Here is an 18,216-nt window from a genome sequence, read left to right on the forward strand (position 1 = left end):
GCAAAAGTAATAAGGAGCCCAAGGAAAAAAGAACATAATCATTGTCCCACACAATCACCTTCAGGTTGAAAAAAGGCTTAGCTTAATCATGAATCACACCATAATTATTACCCAAACATCAACCCAAGTGGGTATTAGCCAAGTCAAACCAAGATTAGTACACAGAAATTACTAACCACAGGTCCTTCTTCCAGACACTAGGAGCTGTTTTCCAATGGAGATTAATGAAAGCAGAGACTTTTTTGCTGAAATATTTTGACAAAGGAAAAGCAACAAAGAAAATGCCCTCTCCGCCCTGGAAAGAAAACACAAAGAGTTGATGCTGGCAGGTGAAGAAATAAAGAAAGAACAGTACAAATGTGTACAAGTTCTACCATTAGAAGCAATATCCCTCTGTGAGAACCATACCCAAGTTTTCCCTCTCCATAACATCAGACCAGAATGCACATTAGAGAATATCTAGGCCAATGCTCCCATTCTGCAGATGCATGTGTCACACAAATAATCCATACCAAAACAGCAATTAGTCCTCAAGTCTCCTAATTCTGAGTTTTATAAAAGTACTTACAAAAGCTATCTCTCCTTCACTTTTACTTGAACAGATCAAGATAAAGTGAAATTAACGGCCAAGGTTTAAATGATCCCCAATGTGGACAGGTATTTAATGAAAAGCAACAAACAAGCTCATTTTTTTCTAAGTGTTCTCAAACATTATTCTGTCTATGCTTGCTCTCCACAAGCCACTCGAAGGGGGCACTACCCCCTACTGGCTTCCTCCTTCCCTGTTTGAAGTGCTGTCCCCAGGTACCCCTAACAAAGCTGCAAAACCTATAGAAGGTACCAGCTGTGCAGGCCTCACTGAATTGCACCATCAGGAATGTGAAAACAATTCCTCTCTCCATTTCTGTGGCACAATTTGCCACCTTGCCTCCAGTGTCATAACCAGCTAGTTCTGCTTCTGAGGCCCTTCCCTAGAGGAGTCAGGCCTAACTAGCAGGCTGAAGAACTAGAAATTACAATGAGGGAAACAGTGCAGACCTAGCATAACTAAGGTGGAGGTACTGATGGAATGATAGACAGTCATTACAACAGAGATAGCCAGGTATGTATAACTCTCAGCACTTTCAGAAGAACCCACAGACAACTGAAATTGTTTTCTTTCATATCTCTGTCCACTCAACAAGGGAATCACCAGACACTCCTCTTTGCTAGCTGAGAGAAAATGGTTTAGCCAAAAAGATACAAGCAAGATTTACTGGGCAAATCCCAGTTACAATTTTCTGTCCTCTCTTTCCCTTATGAAACGTGTTTTTGACTGTTCCTTAACTCAATCAGCCAAATCCCTCACATGTGAATCAACGATCTTCATGCAAAATAACTAAATGTCTGAGTTTTTCTTTCACTGGGACACTCTTAAGGTGCAGACATTTTCCTAGCTCGCTCTTACCTGCACATAAACTTCCTCCAAAGTATACCAATCCATGGCAAGTTTATCTGATGGACAGAGGGATACAGAGTAGTAGAATAGGGAAGTGAAAGAGACCAACATAGGCATATTATTCACAATCAGACTTCACAGCCAGTCTCATGTGACAAGTCTTCTTAAAGTATGGGCCTGCCTTCCATTGTTGGTCTGCACACTGTTCTTGGTGCAGAGCAAGGTAAGCACAGAAATTAAGGGTGAAAATTTAGAAACTTTTTATAACAATTTAGCAGTGGTGCAATATTCAAGGTTTGACCGCTTTTATTTTTTTATTGAAGAATAATAAACTTGTGGTCTTATATTACTTTCAGGTGTAAACTATAATGGTTCAACAATTCTACATATTTCTCACTGCTCATTGAGATAAGTGTACCCTCAGTCTCCCGTATGTATTTCACTCAATCCCCTACCCACCTCCTCTCTGGCAACTACTAGTTTGTCCTCTGTATTTTTTTTTTCTGTTTTTTTTATAAGTGATGACTTTCTGGAAACATTTTATTTTTTTCTCCTTAATTTTTTTAGTTGTCTACTAGACATATAACATTATACTCATTTCAGATGCACAACATAATGATTTGATATTTGTGTACACCATGAAATGATCACTACAATAAATCTAGTACCATCTGTCACCATACAAAGTTATAATTTTTTTCCTTATGACAATGAGAACATTTTTTAAGTTTATTTATTAGAGACAGAGAGAGAACCAGTGGGGAGGGCCAGAGAAAGAAGGGGACAGAGGATCTGAAGCAGGTTCTGTGCTGACAGCAGAGAGCCTGATGCAGGGCTTGAACTCACAAACCATGAGATCGTGACCTGAGCCAAAGTCAGAAGTTTAACCAACTGAGCCACCCAAGTGCCCCTACAATGAAAACTTTTTAAAGATTTACTCTTTTGGCAACTTTCAGTATGCACTACAATACTGACTATGTCACCATGCTGTACATTACATCCCCATGACTTATTTATTCTATAACTAGAAATTCATACCTCTTGAGCCCCTTCATCCATTTTACCTACTCTCAACACCCCTCCCCTTGGCAACCACCATTCTGTTCTCTATATCTACAAGTTTTGTGTTTTTAGATTCTCTGTATTTAAGGGCAATTTTTTTGGTATCTTTTTTTCCTTGTCATTTGTTCCTTAAATACACATGGGAGTGAAATCTTAGGGTATTTGTTTTTCTCTGTTAGACTCATTTCACTTAACACTATACCCTCTAGGTCCATCTATGTTGTTACAAATGGCGAGATCTCATTCTTTTTCATGGCTAAGTTATATTCCATTGTAGGTATGTGTGTGTATGTATATGTGTGTGTGTATATATATATGTGTATGTATGTGTCACATCTTTTTTATCCACTCATCTATCAATGGATACTTGGGCTGCTTCCATATCTCAGCTATTGTCAATAATGACCATTTTTATTTTAAGAAAGTCTCAGTCCCTTAAGAAAGGTAAATCCTGATCTTTCACACCTAAATAGTTTTAAAAACACTGTTCTATAATTCTCACTACAAATGGTTATTTAGATTTTACCGAGTAGATAAGCTACAGAAGAATTGTGAGCAGAGAAATTCCTTAATCAAATGTCTACATCAAATGGTATGGACCTTCTCTATCCTAGAGAAGACAAGAGGTAAAGAGGCCTGTCTGTGAGAGGGCAATGGTGCAAGGGAGAAATACAGGAGTGTGAACCACTCTTCATGACAGTAACATACGAACAATGAAGTCAACCGAATTTGGTCATCAATTGAATCTGGAGGTAGAGAAGGGGAAGGAATCTAAGGTTATTCCTAGGATTCTACCTTCAGCAACTGGATGAAGGATGAGGTCATTCAATGAGGTAAAGAGTAAGATTAGAGAAGGAAAAACGGTAAGATCCATTTTGGACACTGTGAGCTTGAGAGTCCCAAGAGAGAGTCAGGCAGAGCTTTCCTGAGCAAATGGATATGTGTGTCTATACATCAAACAAGAGCTCATATCAGAGCAATTCACACAGAAGTAGTTTACTGAACTGGTTAAAATACAGACTTTGGAGCCAAATGCTGTCTAGGGAGAGTCTCAGCTTTGTCATTAATATTCTGTGCACTTTGAGCAACTACTCAAGATCTCTATGCCTTGGTATCCTCACCTAAAAATTATAGATAATAAAGTACCTACCTTAACATGGTTGTGAAAATTGAGGTGATACATGAATAATACTTAAGATGGTGCCTAGCTCATAATAAGCATTCAATAAATGTTTGCCATTATGGATGAGGCTATAGGAATGATTGAAATGGGAGGGTGAAGAGTGAGAACCAAGGATAGAATATCGAGAAAACCTACCATTAGCCACCCACAGTCACATACAAATAGGCAGTAGAAGCAAGATATGAAACCTGATTCTGATTTCTATGTACTTTTCAATGAAAAGGAGAGAGTGTTATCAACATTTCAACAGTTCAAGTACCCTAGAATGGTCAAATAAAATGAAGAATGAAATATGTTCACTGAATTAGTAACTTGACATTTGACTTGGAAACAGCTATAGCGAGGTGATGATACAAACTCTGTTGGAAGGCTTAGGTGTAAATTGTTTTTAAGGAATTAGATATAAAAAAGGAAGTTTGAAGTAATGAACTAGCCTCACTACTCCTATAAGAAAGCCAAAAATTATTTTCTAACCAAATCCCTTAAGTTTTTCCCAACCCTAAGTGCCCTGGGGTGTAGGGGTTGCAGGGGTGGAGGTTGGGAAAACAGTTTGCAAGAGATAATTTTTGAGAATTAAGCAGGGATCAGATCATGTAGCATCTTGGAAGTCACAGTAAGAAGACTGATGTTTTTTAATTATAGTAAAAACACATAAAATTTATCATTTTATCCATTTCTGAGGACACAGTTCAGTAGTATACAGTGTATTCACATTGTTGTGCAACCAATCTCCAGGACTTTTTCATCTTGCAAAACTGAAGCTTTATACTCATTAAACAATAACTCCCTATTTCCCCCTCCCCCTGGCACCTAGCAATCACCAATCTACCTTCTGTTTTTATTAATTTAACTATTTAAGATACCTCATATAGAATCATAGAGTATTTGTCTTTTTGTGACTGGCTCATTTCACTTATCACACTGTCCTCAAGGTTCATCCATATTGTAGCATGTATCAGAATCTCCTCCCTTTTTAAGGCTAAATAATACTCCATTCTTTGTATATACCACATTTTGTTTATTCATTCCTCTATGGATATTTAGTTCGCTTCTACCTTTTGACTATTTACAATAATGCTGCTATGAACATGGGTGTGCAAATACCTCTGTCAGATCCTGATTTGATTCTTTGGGCTATATATCTAGAAGTAGAATTGCTAGATCATATAGCAATTTTATTTTTAATTTTCTAAGGAACCACAATACTATTTGCCACAGCAGCTGTATGATTTTACATTCCCACCAATAGTGCACAAAGGTCCCAATTTCTCCACATCCTCACCCACATTTGTTATCTTCTGTTCTTTCGACAGTAGCTATGTTTCCTGCTCCTGAGAGTGCCGGTGTTTCAGGAAATGTTTTTGGTGTGTGCTGTGTGCACTCTGCTGCTGTGTTTTGGCTGTTCTTTCCCTCAGGTCAGTCCTCTGCAGAGCTTCTCTTTGCCTGTCGTGGAGAATGTTTGGACTTTGTCTAGTGTGTGGTGAGTTTTAACTAGGTGTGCTCTGGTCTGCTTGTTAAAAGAGGCCTGATCTTATTTTCACTAGAACTGAAGTTTTTTAGCACTCTCTGGTCAGTAGACTTGGTGTGTGTGGTCCGTGCTGGCCTTCCGAGGGAGGGACTCACTGTCTCTCTGGCTCTCTGACACACCTGCCCTAGTTCATTAGTATCTGCAGAGTGCAGGAGAGGGGACCTTGATGTAAGAGGCTCAAGCCTCCACTGTGGGCCCCATGCTGCTCACAAAAGTTAGTCTGGGAGGGAGGGAAAAGTGGCACCAGCACCTCCTCATCTATAGAGAGGGGAGTTCACAACTGCTACTGTCTGGGAGGCTCTCACACGAGAGTGAACAATCTCCTCTCATTGTCCCAGGCCTCCCTCATATCCCTGCCTCGATCCTGTCTGTGCTGGCCTCCCTCATACCCCTGCCTTGATCCTGTCTGCGCTGGCCTCCCTCATACCCCTGCCTCGATCCTGTCTGCACTGGCCTCCCTCATATCTCTGCCTCGATCCTATCTACGCTGGTGTCCCTCATATCTCTGCCTCGATCCTGTCTGCGCTGGCCTCCCTCATACCCCTGCCTCGATCCTGTCTGCACTGGCCTCCCTCATATCCCTGCCTTGACCCTGTCTGTGCTGGCCTCCCTCATATCCCTGCCTCAATCCTGTCTGTGATGGGGCCGTCTGCTTGCCCTGCAGCACAGTGCACCTGTGTTTTCTCTCAGGTACACCAGCTGAGTTTCGAAACTCCAAATTTTAGGTATCCAGTGCACCATGGACCCTCGATGATCCTCATGAGAAGGGTCTCACTGGGTTGTGGCTGGTGCCCATTTGTCCCAGAAGGGCAGTTGCACAAACACACAGGGGCTTGGAATTTAGAGTAAAACACAGCAAAGCACCAGCGTCCAGGTTAGCAGCCCTCAGCAGGTGTCTCTGCCCCTATGCTAATGAACAGGACAGCACAATGGCATCCCCTGGCTCTTCTGTCCCTGAGAGGCAGTGCCACCTCTCCCAAATGCACTCCAAGAAGAGGAACCTTCTCTCCCAGTGCAACTCAGAGGTTCCTCAGACCATGCTGTGTGCTCCAGGGCCTCCGCCCTCCTCCATGGGAGCACCACTGTGCCTGCTGGGTTCCACACCCTCCATGACATGGACTTCTAAAACCCCAGCCTTTGAGCTCCACTGGTTGTAAAAACTCACAATAATCAGCCCCTCTCACTCTCCCAGTCAATGATTCTGGGGAAGTGTTTCTCTTGTGCAGTCTCCTGTGTGCTGCTCTTTCTCTACACCCCTCTCTGTGATCAGGGCTCCCTGCTCTCCGCAGCATCCGAGATTCTTTTCTCCCCCAAATCACATCTCCACAGCTCCTACCTTCCCTAATGTGACCATTTTTATACCTCTAGATGTGCAGTTTTGCTCTCTCAGTCCTAAGATCAATTTCTTGGCTGTTCAGAATGATTTGATATTTATCTAGCTGTCTCGAGGGATGAGGCAAGCATAAGATCTCCCTACCACTCTGCCACCTTAACTCCTCTTATCTTCTGACAGGAAGAACCAACAAAGGGTTTTAAACAGAGAAGTCACATAATTAGATCTGCATTTTTTTTTTAATTTTTTTTTAATTTTTTTTTCAACGTTTTTTATTTATTTTTGGGACAGAGAGAGACAGAGCATGAACGGGGGAGGGGCAGAGAGAGAGGGAGGCACATAATCGGAAACAGGCTCCAGGCTCCGAGCCATCAGCCCAGAGCCTGACGCGGGGCTCGAACTCACGGACCGCGAGATCGTGACCTGGCTGAAGTCGGACGCTTAACTGACTGCGCCACCCAGGCGCCCCTTATTTTTTTTAATGTTTATTTATTTTTGACAGAGAGAGTGCGCACGTGAGCAGGTGGGGGAGGGGCAGAGTGACACACTGAGCTGTCAGCACAGAGCCCTACGCGGGGCCCAAGCTCACAAACCACAAGATCATGACCTGAGCCAAAGTCAGATGTTTAACCGGCCGAGCCACCAAGGCGCCCCTAGATCTGTATTTTAAGAGGTCATTTTGGTGGCAAGACAGGAAGAGGGTGACATTTGTGGCAAGATGACTAGCTGGGAGACTGCTGCAATATCTAATCAGTAAGAGCAAAGCAGTGTGGAGTGTCAAAGACATGACAGATAACATGGATATGATGCAGGGACAGATAGAAGGTGGTGATCGTGCAGGTGGAAAGAGTCTTGGGTAATCTGCCAGATTTCTGGATTGGACTTCTAAGTAAACAGAGCATGTCTGAGGTGGAAAAGCAATGCTTTTATAAATGAATGCACTATCTAAGAATTTTACCATTGAATCACATGCCAACCAGAGATGATACACTAATCACCTGAGGGCCATATCTAGCCTACAGATGAGTTTTACTTGGCTTGCACCATGTTAACCCAAGTATTCTGAATCTGAGTTTATTTTAGGTGATTCCACATAAAAACACAGACAGCTTCAAAGAAAGGACTTCTCTTCAAAATTCTAAGTTAAGGCATCTGTGGATTAGCATCTTCTGGTAACAATCAGCAATACTTGAGAAGTAAGATTGCCACCCACTGGCTAGACTGATACCAGCCCTCATACCCTCTAACTGAAGGCGGCCTCACTTATTTAGATCATCTACCTGCCTAACTCCATCTCTGACCTGATCCCTTTAGGCGCCCCTGATGCCTAAAGTACAGTGAAGCTCCCCTTACCACTACCAACCCCCATTTCACTCCACAGTCACAGGTAAACCTGAAATCATTCAAGAAAAAACTGGTACCAAAAGGAACAGGAGGTGGGCCTTTCCGTGATGGTATAAAAAGGCTTAAAATTCTCTTTTTATCACTGGATCTCTCATACATTCTGAGATGTCTGGTAGTATAAAATGCCAAGAGGGAATCAGAGTGGGATTGGAAGCAGGAAACCTAAAACAAGCTGCTGGACTAGCCACTCTTCCAGGTCTCAAACTAAATGGCTAAAAGAAATTCATGAAGTTCTCCCTGGTCACAGAGGTCATCTGGATAAGACAGCAGACAGGATATGAGGCTGAACCTTGAGGAGTATGCATTTCTCTTGTGTGTATCCTTGGGTATCTATCTTCCTGGAACAGAGTTCATAATGTGTCAGCTATGAGAGATAAGTCAATTTTCACATTAAATCCTTCATGAAGAATTCTAAAGAATAAGAAGAGAACTATATTTCCAGGGGTAAAATACACACACCCTGTGGCAGATCTGAAATGGCTACAAACTCTTTAACACTCCTGGTATCAACAGGTGAAGTCTATTTCCCCTATTCTTGGTCTGGGCTGTCCTGTGACTGCTCAGGCCAACAGAGTTAAAGTGGAAGTGACTTATGCCATTTCTAGGCCTAGTCTTTAAAAAGACTGGCAGTTTCTACCTTCATCCAGACAATGGCCAGACCATCTATAAAAACAGAACTCTGGGGGTGCCTGGGTGGCTCAGTCGGTTGAGCATCCAACTCTTGGTTTCTGCTTAGGTCATGATCTCGGGGTCATGGGATTGAGCCCCATGTCAGGCTCTATCCTGAGCATGGAGTCTGCTTAAGATTCTCTCTTTCCCTCTGCCCCTCTCCCCCACTCATGCACTCTGGCTCTCTCTCTTTCTCTCTCTGTCTCACTTACTCTCTGTCTCTCAAAATAAAAAAATAATAGAACTCTGACCCACAAACTGCAGAAACCTGACCAGGAAACCAACCCCTTATCTACAATAAACCACCCAGAAAGCCAGCCTGCTTTAAGTTAGATTTGTAGGAAGTCAGACAAACATCCCAAAAGTAACAATCCTTTTGCAAATCTAACACATAAATTACAAACATGAAGAAACAGCTCAAAATCAAGTTACTAACTGGGTGAAAAGACTTAAAATAATCCTACTGAAAGTGCAGAAAAGTGATAGAAAGATTAAAGTTACTAACGAGAAGTTTAAAGGTAGGAAGATAGTTGATAAACCTTTGGCGAGAAACAAATAAATGGACTAGAGAAGGTATTCAGAGATATACAACAAAGAAAACTCCCCAGAATTAAAAACTAGCTAGATACCAAGAAAGGGTCCATCATATAACCAGAAAAAAATCAATATAAAATGACATATCTCAACTAAATCACTAAACTTAGGGGCGCCTGGGTGGCTAAGTCGGTTAAGCGTCCGACTTTCAATTTTGGCTCAGGTCATGATCTCACAGTTTCGTGAGTTCAAGCCCCATGTCCAGCTCTGCGCTGACCCTGCAGAGCCTGCTTGGGATTCTCTCTCTCTCTCTCTCTCTCTCTCTCTCTCTCTCTCTCTCTCTCTTTCTCTCTCTCTGTCTCCCTCTCCCTCCCCCTCTCTCCCTGCCCCTCCCCTGTTTTTGCTCTCTCTCAAAATAAATAAATAAACTTGAAAGAAATGACTAAACTTAAGAGTTAAAGAATTTTCCAAACCTTGAAGAAGAAAAAGGATATTTTCTCAAGGCACAAAGTCAGATTCAAGTTTTGCTACCCAAAATTCAAGGCCAGCTGACAGCAACAGCAGCATTTGAAGGAAAGTGTGATCAAGAACATAGTGCCTCGCCAGGGTCCTTCAAGCAGCAGATGGTCTCAAATGTCACAGACCTCAGAGAATATGGCATCCGTGAAGCTATCACTCAAACATATAAACCTAAAATATGAACTCAAAAGAGTTCAAAAAAGGCTAACAATTATGAGAATTATATTTGCCAATAGAATGTAAATATTAAAAAATCTTAACACATAACATAATTATACATAAAAATAGAAAAAGAATACTGTGTACAGATTCAGATAACAGCATATATAACAAAACAACATAGATGTGTATATACACACATGCTATTATCCAAATCTGTAGACATTACCTCGCCCTTTCATTGAAAAGAATAGGAAAGAGGAGAGAGGCAGGTGACAGGAAGTAGAAAATTGCTCACAATTAACCAAGCCAATTAATACAGTCAAAACTTGAAACATTTAGGTTTTTAAAACATAAACTACCACATCTCAAGGTTTTTCATAATTCTTTTTCTTAACAGTAGGTTATTATTCAAAAAACTGTGATCCCTTGTGATAAAGAAATATTTATCTGAAGGCCAGAAAATACTCCACTTTCACTTCATTTTCTTTTTCTTCTGGAAATTTATATAAAATTGAATTTAATAACTTTATTTTAAATAGTATGAAATATAAGATGCCATTTTTCTCTATCTGCCTATATGTCTATTTGTCTATTATCCATCAATCCATCCATTTGTATATAAACAAAGAAATATGCCTAGAATGATAACACTAGTTATTTCTATGTAGTGGGATGTGAGGTAATGTATTAATTTCTTTTTTATAGTTTCTTCAGTGCTTGAACATTTTGTAATATCCTTCTTAATAAGTAAATAGGCAAATCATTATTCCTCTCTAAAAATAAAAACAGCATATTTGTACATTTTTTAAAAGCACAGAAAGGCTCTAAACCAGCTAGGATATGGTGGGGAAGGGGGAGGAGTAGATAGGGAAAAGGAAAATTTTCTAGAGATGTAGCTGAACAGTGTTAAACATTAAAGTTCCCTGAATGCTCATTGAGAGACCCAAGCAAAGATTACAACTACCATTACTAGGAGTCCATGCTAAGACTGGACAAAACGGAGCAACTGTTTTAGAATGGTACACAGGAATTCAGGACCATCAGTGACAAGTCCAACACTGGTAACAGAAAGCTGTACCATCAGCATCAAGGTCAAAGCTAAGTATTATTCATTAGTAACAAGAGAAAAGGAATGAAAATCATAGGAGTTAGCCCCCTCTTGGTGAGGAGAGTGCAGAAGAGGAGGAATGGAGACAGTGGGGTCACTCAAAGGAACATAGAGGGATCAGGTAAGGAACAGCATAGGTCAAGCCCAGGTCACTCACGGAACAGAAAGAGTGAGTGAAACCAAGTTTAGTGCAGCTTGTTGAAAGTTAAATCCTTGTTCCTTCAGGCGATTTAGCAAAGAAGAGCATAGAACTGGCTGTCTTGCTTCTGGGCGTGGAGAAGATAAGAACTCTAGTGACCGACTGGACATCAAAGGACATGAGTCAAACTTTGCTCAGTCGGGGATGTTGAAGACAGAGAGTTTAATCTATCTCCAATCATTCACTGGTGACTACCAACCATTCTCCACAGTAATAGAAATAAAGGGAAAGAGATGGTGATCCAGGATTTATAGAGGACGAAAATAAAATTAAAATAAGAGAGGAGTACTCAGTCACCAAGCTTTGATCAACATAAGCCTACTGGCAAATAAAATTCTCAACTGTAGCCTTTCTCATTAATTCATTTCCATATTCTCCTAACTAGAAACAAAAGGAATCCAGTTTAAGTTGGCACTCTCAACAGAGTATGCATGCAGGAAGACTGTCTCCAATCCTGAGTTAAAAAAGAAAGGTTTCATAGAAAAAAAAAAAAAAAAAAACATTCGTTCTGATGATTCTAGCAGAATGAAAAGGAGGTGAAACTAACTCTGTTTTTAGTTCATAAACAAGTATTTTATTTATGTAAACTCTAGTTATTTCCAAAGAGAATTTTGGTTAGCCTTTCTAAAATGTAATTTTATTCTTAGGGTTTAGGTATTCTATAAGTACCTGAGCTTCTTGGGTGAAAACAGTGGAAAAAATGGGAGAAAAACTGTGGTAAAACCAAAATTTGACTGCCTACCATTTGCCAAGCACTGGACAGAGAGTTGAGACACTCATTTCTCTTGTCATCTACTTTCTGAACAGCTGAAGCATACCACTCTTTTTAATTTTTAAGTAATTTTATTTAACTTTAAGTAATCTCTACACCCAATGTAGAGATTAAACTCACACGCTCTACTGACTAAGCTAGCCAGTGCCCCTGAAGACACTTATTTCATTTGAGATTCAACCAAAAATCTCTCTAATCTCCAAGCTAGTTTCTGACTTTTTGAGGTGTTATAAATTAATCTTGTAAAAGCCGGTCACAATTCTCCAAGGAGTTAAAACTACAGGCCTAGATTTCTGATTCTGGAGTCCAAAGCTGCACCTGTAACATCTTGTAGCACATTCCATTACAGAGTTGTATGATATGTTGGCTGCTTATTATATGCCAAGCATTCTGCTGGAGATTATACTTGGATTAACTCATTTAATCTTCATAATAACCTTGGGGTAGGTACTGTTATTATCCATTTTTCATAGATGAGACAATTAGAACATAATAAGTAAGGTAACTGACTTGCCCAAGGACATACAGGAAGTAAAGCTGGGACTAGATTTTAATCCCTGGCAGTAAAACTCCAAGACTTCTATTCCTGGCAATGTGGAATACTGCATCCCTACACAACTCAGGAGTTGGGTCAGGAATAAAGATTGTCTACAATCATTGTCTGGCCTTTAGGACTCAGAGGCTCTTGAACTCACTGACATGTCCTATGGACCCATGAGTTCAAATGAGTAGACTGCAAAAATATCCAAATTAAACAATCAATGGTGAATGCTGTGACTTACTGGTTCTCTGCCTTAGCCTCATACTTTCCACATATTCTTTTGGAAACCTAACAGGTCACTTGCCAATAACCAAATAATCATTTACTGTTATGGCAAAATTCAATACCCACTCTGGTTAAAAACTCTCAGCAAACTATGAAGAGAACAGACTTGCATACTTACATAAGCAAAACACATGTACAAAAATGTACATAGATAGTATCACCATTTATAATAGTCAAAAACTGGAAACTACCCAAATATCCAAGAGTAGAAATAATATGTAATTTGTAATGGATTCATATAATGCAATAAAGTAGAACAATGAAAATTAATAACCATGGCTATGTACAAAAATTGGCAAAATTAATCTACAGTGTTAGAAGTTAGCATAATAGTCTTCTGGGGAGTCAGGAGTACCTGGAAGGGGATACAATTGTGGGCTTTCTGGGGGTGCTGGTACTGTTCTGTTTCTTTATTTTTAATTTAAAAAAATTTTTTAAACATTTATTTTTGAGAGAGAGCGAGCACGAGTTGGGGAGGGGAGAGAGAGAGACACAGAATCTGAAGCAGGCTTCAGGCTCTGAGCTGTCAGCACAGAGCCCTATGTGGGGCTTGAACTCACGGAGCGTGAGATCATGACCTGAGCTGAAGTCCAACACTTAACCAACTGAGCCACCCAGGGGCCCTGGTAGTGTTTTGTTTCTTAATCTGGGTGTTGGTTACATGGAGAGTTCACTTTGAGAAAACTCATCAATTTATACACTTACTGATTTGTGTATCTTTGTGTATATATATTATGCTTCAATAAAAGGCTCACGGAAAAAAATAGGAGATTAGGATGCAGAGAGCATGTGAAGAAGTAGAATCCCTTGCTCATCTTCCCTGCTCTTCCTATCCCTCCCACCAAAGGTAACTTGTATTCCTCCCCTATGCTTCCCTCTCCTAGACATCCGCTAGTCATTTGAGAACTCCCTGATAATTACTTTCTAATTCTGCCTTCAATACCACATGGCAAGATTAGATTTCAGTGCCCTGAATGCTGAGAACCTCTAGATGCCAAAAGGTTTGAAGCACAAAATTATCATGAAATAATCTTAGGAGTGAGGGAGAACACTCTAGGATGGTGGGAAAGCTTAAAGGGAGACAAAAAGCACCTGGGAATTAAGTTTGGGGACGCTGACCTCTGAGGGTCTTGATAGAGAAGGAGAGAAATAACCAGAGACTGAAATCAGAAAGAAAGGAAGATTAGCGCTCACGGAGCAGAGCTGCAGGTGCAGGCTACAGCGGGACTCAGAGCGGCCAGGGCCTACAGACACACATTCTCCTGCTAAAAAGTTCCTACACACAGGCCCACAAAACCCCAGCCAGGTACTTAACTGTGTCCCCCCAAATGAAGTCTCGCTGACTGCATATAATGTGACTTTAGATAGCAGATCATCTTTCATTTGGAGGGAAGAGAACACATAACACAGGACATCTGAAGTCAGGGACAAAAAGAAGGAACAAATGCAAATTCTGAGTGGGATCCCCACCCTAATCTCATTTCTCTACTACTATTTCTCCTCACTACATTCTTGGCTCTTTTGCTATGTTTTTCCAGTAAGGGCTTCTTCATTCATTCCTCTGGAAATACAGAGGAAATCAGATTAAAAGCAAAAAGCACTAGTTGGAGGAACTCAGTCAGAAACCACAATTCCCCTGAAGCTGTGCTCCGAGAGACAGAGACCTATGGTGATTTCTGAAGTTTAGATATGGGACGGGGTAGGACTCAGATCACACTGTGCCCCCTGAGCCATTCTTCATGGGGCCTCCAGGAAAATAACCTTCAAAGGGAAAAGTCCTTGAAAAAGGCATTTACATTCTCAGATCCCCTCTTACTGGAAACACATACGAGTACCTACGTTCACACAATTAAAACAGCGAACATTAGGTTGGCAACTAAACTCTGATAATTATAGAACAATAATATCTATGAGTTTTAATATAACTAAAACGTTAGGTAATGTGCCAGATAACTGACATGATTAGTTTATTTAATACTTTCAACAGCCCTTTAAAACAGGCACTTTATCCTCATATTAATGATGAGGAAACAGAGAGGCTAAGTAGCTGCCTGAGGTCACAGAGAAGTGAAGGAAAAAGCTGGGAGGCACTCAGATGAGCCAACTCTAGAACCTTTGCAGCTGGCATGGTTCCAGGCTGGCTTGTGGCCTGGTCTACACAAGAAGGGCACCAATATAGCGATAGGTATGTTAAGTCAACCCCATCATACAAACTTTCCTCAAAAGGCTTCTTAAGAACAGGAACTGCAGGGGCGCCTGGGTGGCTCAGTCGGTTAAGCGTCCGACTTCAACTCAGGTCACGATCTCATAGTCCGTCAGTTCGAGCCCCGCGTCGGGCTCTGGGCTGATGGCTCAGAGCCTGGAGCCTGCTTCCGATTCTGTGTCTCCCTCTCTCTCTGCCCCTCCCCCATTCATGCTCTGTCTCTTTCTGTCTCAAAAATAAATAAACGTTAAAAAAAAATTTAAAAAAAAGAACAGGAACTGCATAAGGGAAATTAAAATATTCAATAAAACATAGCCACACTATATACAAATTATGTGTAATTCAGCAAAAATTATTTTGGGTGACAGAAATACACTGTGCATGAGCACTAATAGGTCCAAGAGAGAAAGGATGAGAAAAAAGTGGGAGCAGAGCTGGGTTCCAGGGAATGTGAATCAAACATTTTGAACAAAGGGAGGAAGCAAAGACCATCCCAACTCCCTTGAGGTGTACCCCAGGAGGGAAGGGAATTCACCCTCAAGCAGTCAAGAGTCAAAGGCCCTGGGTCCCACACCATTGCCCTGGTATGCTTCCCGCCACAGAGCCCACCACTAAAAATGTCAGCTCCTGACTCAAGAGATTTTTCCCAGGTTGCTTAGGACACCCTAAAATAGAGAAGACCCCCTAAAATAGAGAGGAATCCCTAGGAAATGACAGGACACTGTGCAAGCAGCTCACTACAAAGAGAGGCTGATAAGAGAATTAGAAAATGCTGTGGAGAGACTGAGCCAGGCTTCCCCCCAACAAGACCTGCACTCCTTAAGGAATTGACAGCCTCAGCCCAAACATGCACTGTTGTTGACGTGAGGCCATCCTTGAAGGACTTCCCGAACCCCACCTCAGTGAGTACTCTGGCTGTAGAGCAATTCACAGCTCGGGATACTTTAGGATACTATTGTCATTATCTCCTGAATACTCTCCTCCAAGCTATATGTGGGCTGGAAAAAAACAAATCCTATGCTGGTGAGTCTGCATAATCCTCCTCTCTCCACCTATTTCAGGCCTCCTGACTAATCCTATCAAACCTGGGGGAGAACAGCGTGGCAAAGACAGAGTCCTAGCAAAGCCAGATCAATGATGTCCACGATCAGGGATGAAGGATAAGAAAATGGTAAACTACCAAGAGGCAAGCAAGAGGTCACCAGAAAACCATGATTCCAAGTGTGAAGATTCTTACAAGGAAAGATAGGCTGGGGGTGGGGGGGGAAGGGGGAGGGTGGCAATGAAAGCAGAACAAAATGAAAGGACACCCCCTACACACCCCCAGTCACCTCAGACAACAGGGTACACCCACAGGATGGAATACTAACCAGCGTAAAAAGAAATGAAGACATTCCTTATGTGCCAGTACAATTTCCAAAAGGTATTATCAAGTGAGAAAAGTTAAGTTCCAGGAAAGTATATATGCCATCATTTACAGGGGGAAATGGAAAAATATTTACATGCAAGTATTTGCTTGGATGTACACAGACTATGTCTGGAAAGTTACAGATAAAATAGTATCACTGATTGCCTCTAGGTAAGAAAAACTCAGCAGTGACAGGCAGGGGTAGGAATGAAATTCATCTTTGTATATCCTTTTATGCCTTTTGTATATATTATCTATTCAAAAAATTTTAGCTTAATTTAATTCAAAAATATTTCAAGTCCTGTTTCACTCTATGAGGTACTCCAAATGAGACCTTTCTCATGTGGCCTTCCTTACCTACACATTTCCCGTATTCTTTCCCACACCATCAACTAGCTACACTGGGCTACCAATAGTTACCAACACTGTGAGAATCACTGCCCTTCTCAGGATGCTCCCCCTGCCTAGAATGCATGATCAACAGGTAATTATTGAGTACTTCTACATGTCCAGCATTCTGCAAAGCACTGAGAATACAGTGAGGAATGGAAGAATCTAGGAACCAAGGGTCTGCTTCTGCAGCACCTCTTGGGAGACATTCCATGATCTTTCTGAGAAGAACAAGTTACTCCCTCATCTGTCATTACACAGCAATTTGGAAACACCTGGATTAGAATCATTACCTCATATTCCAGGCGGTTGCTGCATGTCTACACCCTGCATTAGATTATGAACCACTTGAGGGCAGACGCCATGTCTTCTTTGTACTTATAACCCAATGACTAGTTCGGTGCCCTACATGAGGTAGGCCCTCAAAAAATGCTTGTGAATGAAATGATGACCTCAGGATACTGAGATTCTTCTTTTGAACTTCCCTCAATTACACAGAACTATATTTATCCTTCCAGAACATGGCTCCACCTGGGGTTTATGGGCGAGGCAGGAGAGTCCTTCATGAGGTCTAGCTCTTCTTTGTGCTCTTCCCACCTGCCTCAATAGCCACAAGGAGGTGTCTGATACTTAGCTATAGAGACATCCTCCCAAAGTACTCACCTTCCAGTCTTTCCAACCATTTCTGGTAAGAATGTCTCCTTCCATGTCTCAAGTGATGCAGCAGTGAATAAAAAGATTGAATGTGTTGAGTATTTTACCAACTTATAAACTCTCCTTGCCCTAACTGGCTCACTTTCACCTCTAAGAGCAGAGCATCACCTAGCAAATCAATTGTAGTGAACACAGAGGGCAAGAACACCAGAGACAAATTGCAAAATGTGTGTGGGGTCAGCCTGACCATCATCCTGCCCAGACTAAGACAGTCCTGACCAGGGTTATTTTTTAACAGACACTGCAGCCAATAGTCCTGATGGGTGTGCAGGACTATTGGCTTCAGCTGTGGAATACAGTAAAGTATTTCACCTGGAATACCAACTTCAAAATCACTCCTCCTTAAGTGGTAACAAATACCTCCTTCTGGAAACCACTCAACAAAAACTGCAACTCCTCTTCAGCCCTACAATTATGGTTACACATCTCAAAGGGCATTTCCCATGACCAACCATGACTGGCCCACATCAGCATCAGAGAGACCTTACAGAAACAGAATGGATATTACTTTTCCAGCTCATCGAGCAGGAAGACTACAGAATTGCTAATGGGACAACCGTCTGAAATTATATAAATTATTATTTGTCACTGATCTCTGCCTTTGGAGTTTGGTCACTTTCACCCCTTACTAAATCTTGGCTTCACTGTGCAAGTCAACATGACTAAGAAACACCTGTGCCACTCTGGTCACAATGGGAAGAGAAAAAGTTCTCAGTGGGGACAGCGTTCACTATTCCAGGATTCAGTCATTTAAACATCTAAGT

The 18,216-nt window shown here is 41.3% G+C and overlaps 1 long non-coding RNA gene across 2 annotated transcripts in view; it reads right to left on the minus strand.

Moving 5' to 3' along the window:
* Positions 1–18,216, minus strand: part of LOC131503920 (uncharacterized) — a 102,991-nt gene that overhangs the window by 49,865 nt on the left and 34,910 nt on the right. The gene's annotated exons all lie outside the window — the stretch shown is intronic.

This window comes from Neofelis nebulosa, chromosome 2 (genome assembly GCF_028018385.1).
Source record: "Neofelis nebulosa isolate mNeoNeb1 chromosome 2, mNeoNeb1.pri, whole genome shotgun sequence".
Classification (NCBI taxonomy): domain Eukaryota; kingdom Metazoa; phylum Chordata; class Mammalia; order Carnivora; family Felidae; genus Neofelis; species Neofelis nebulosa.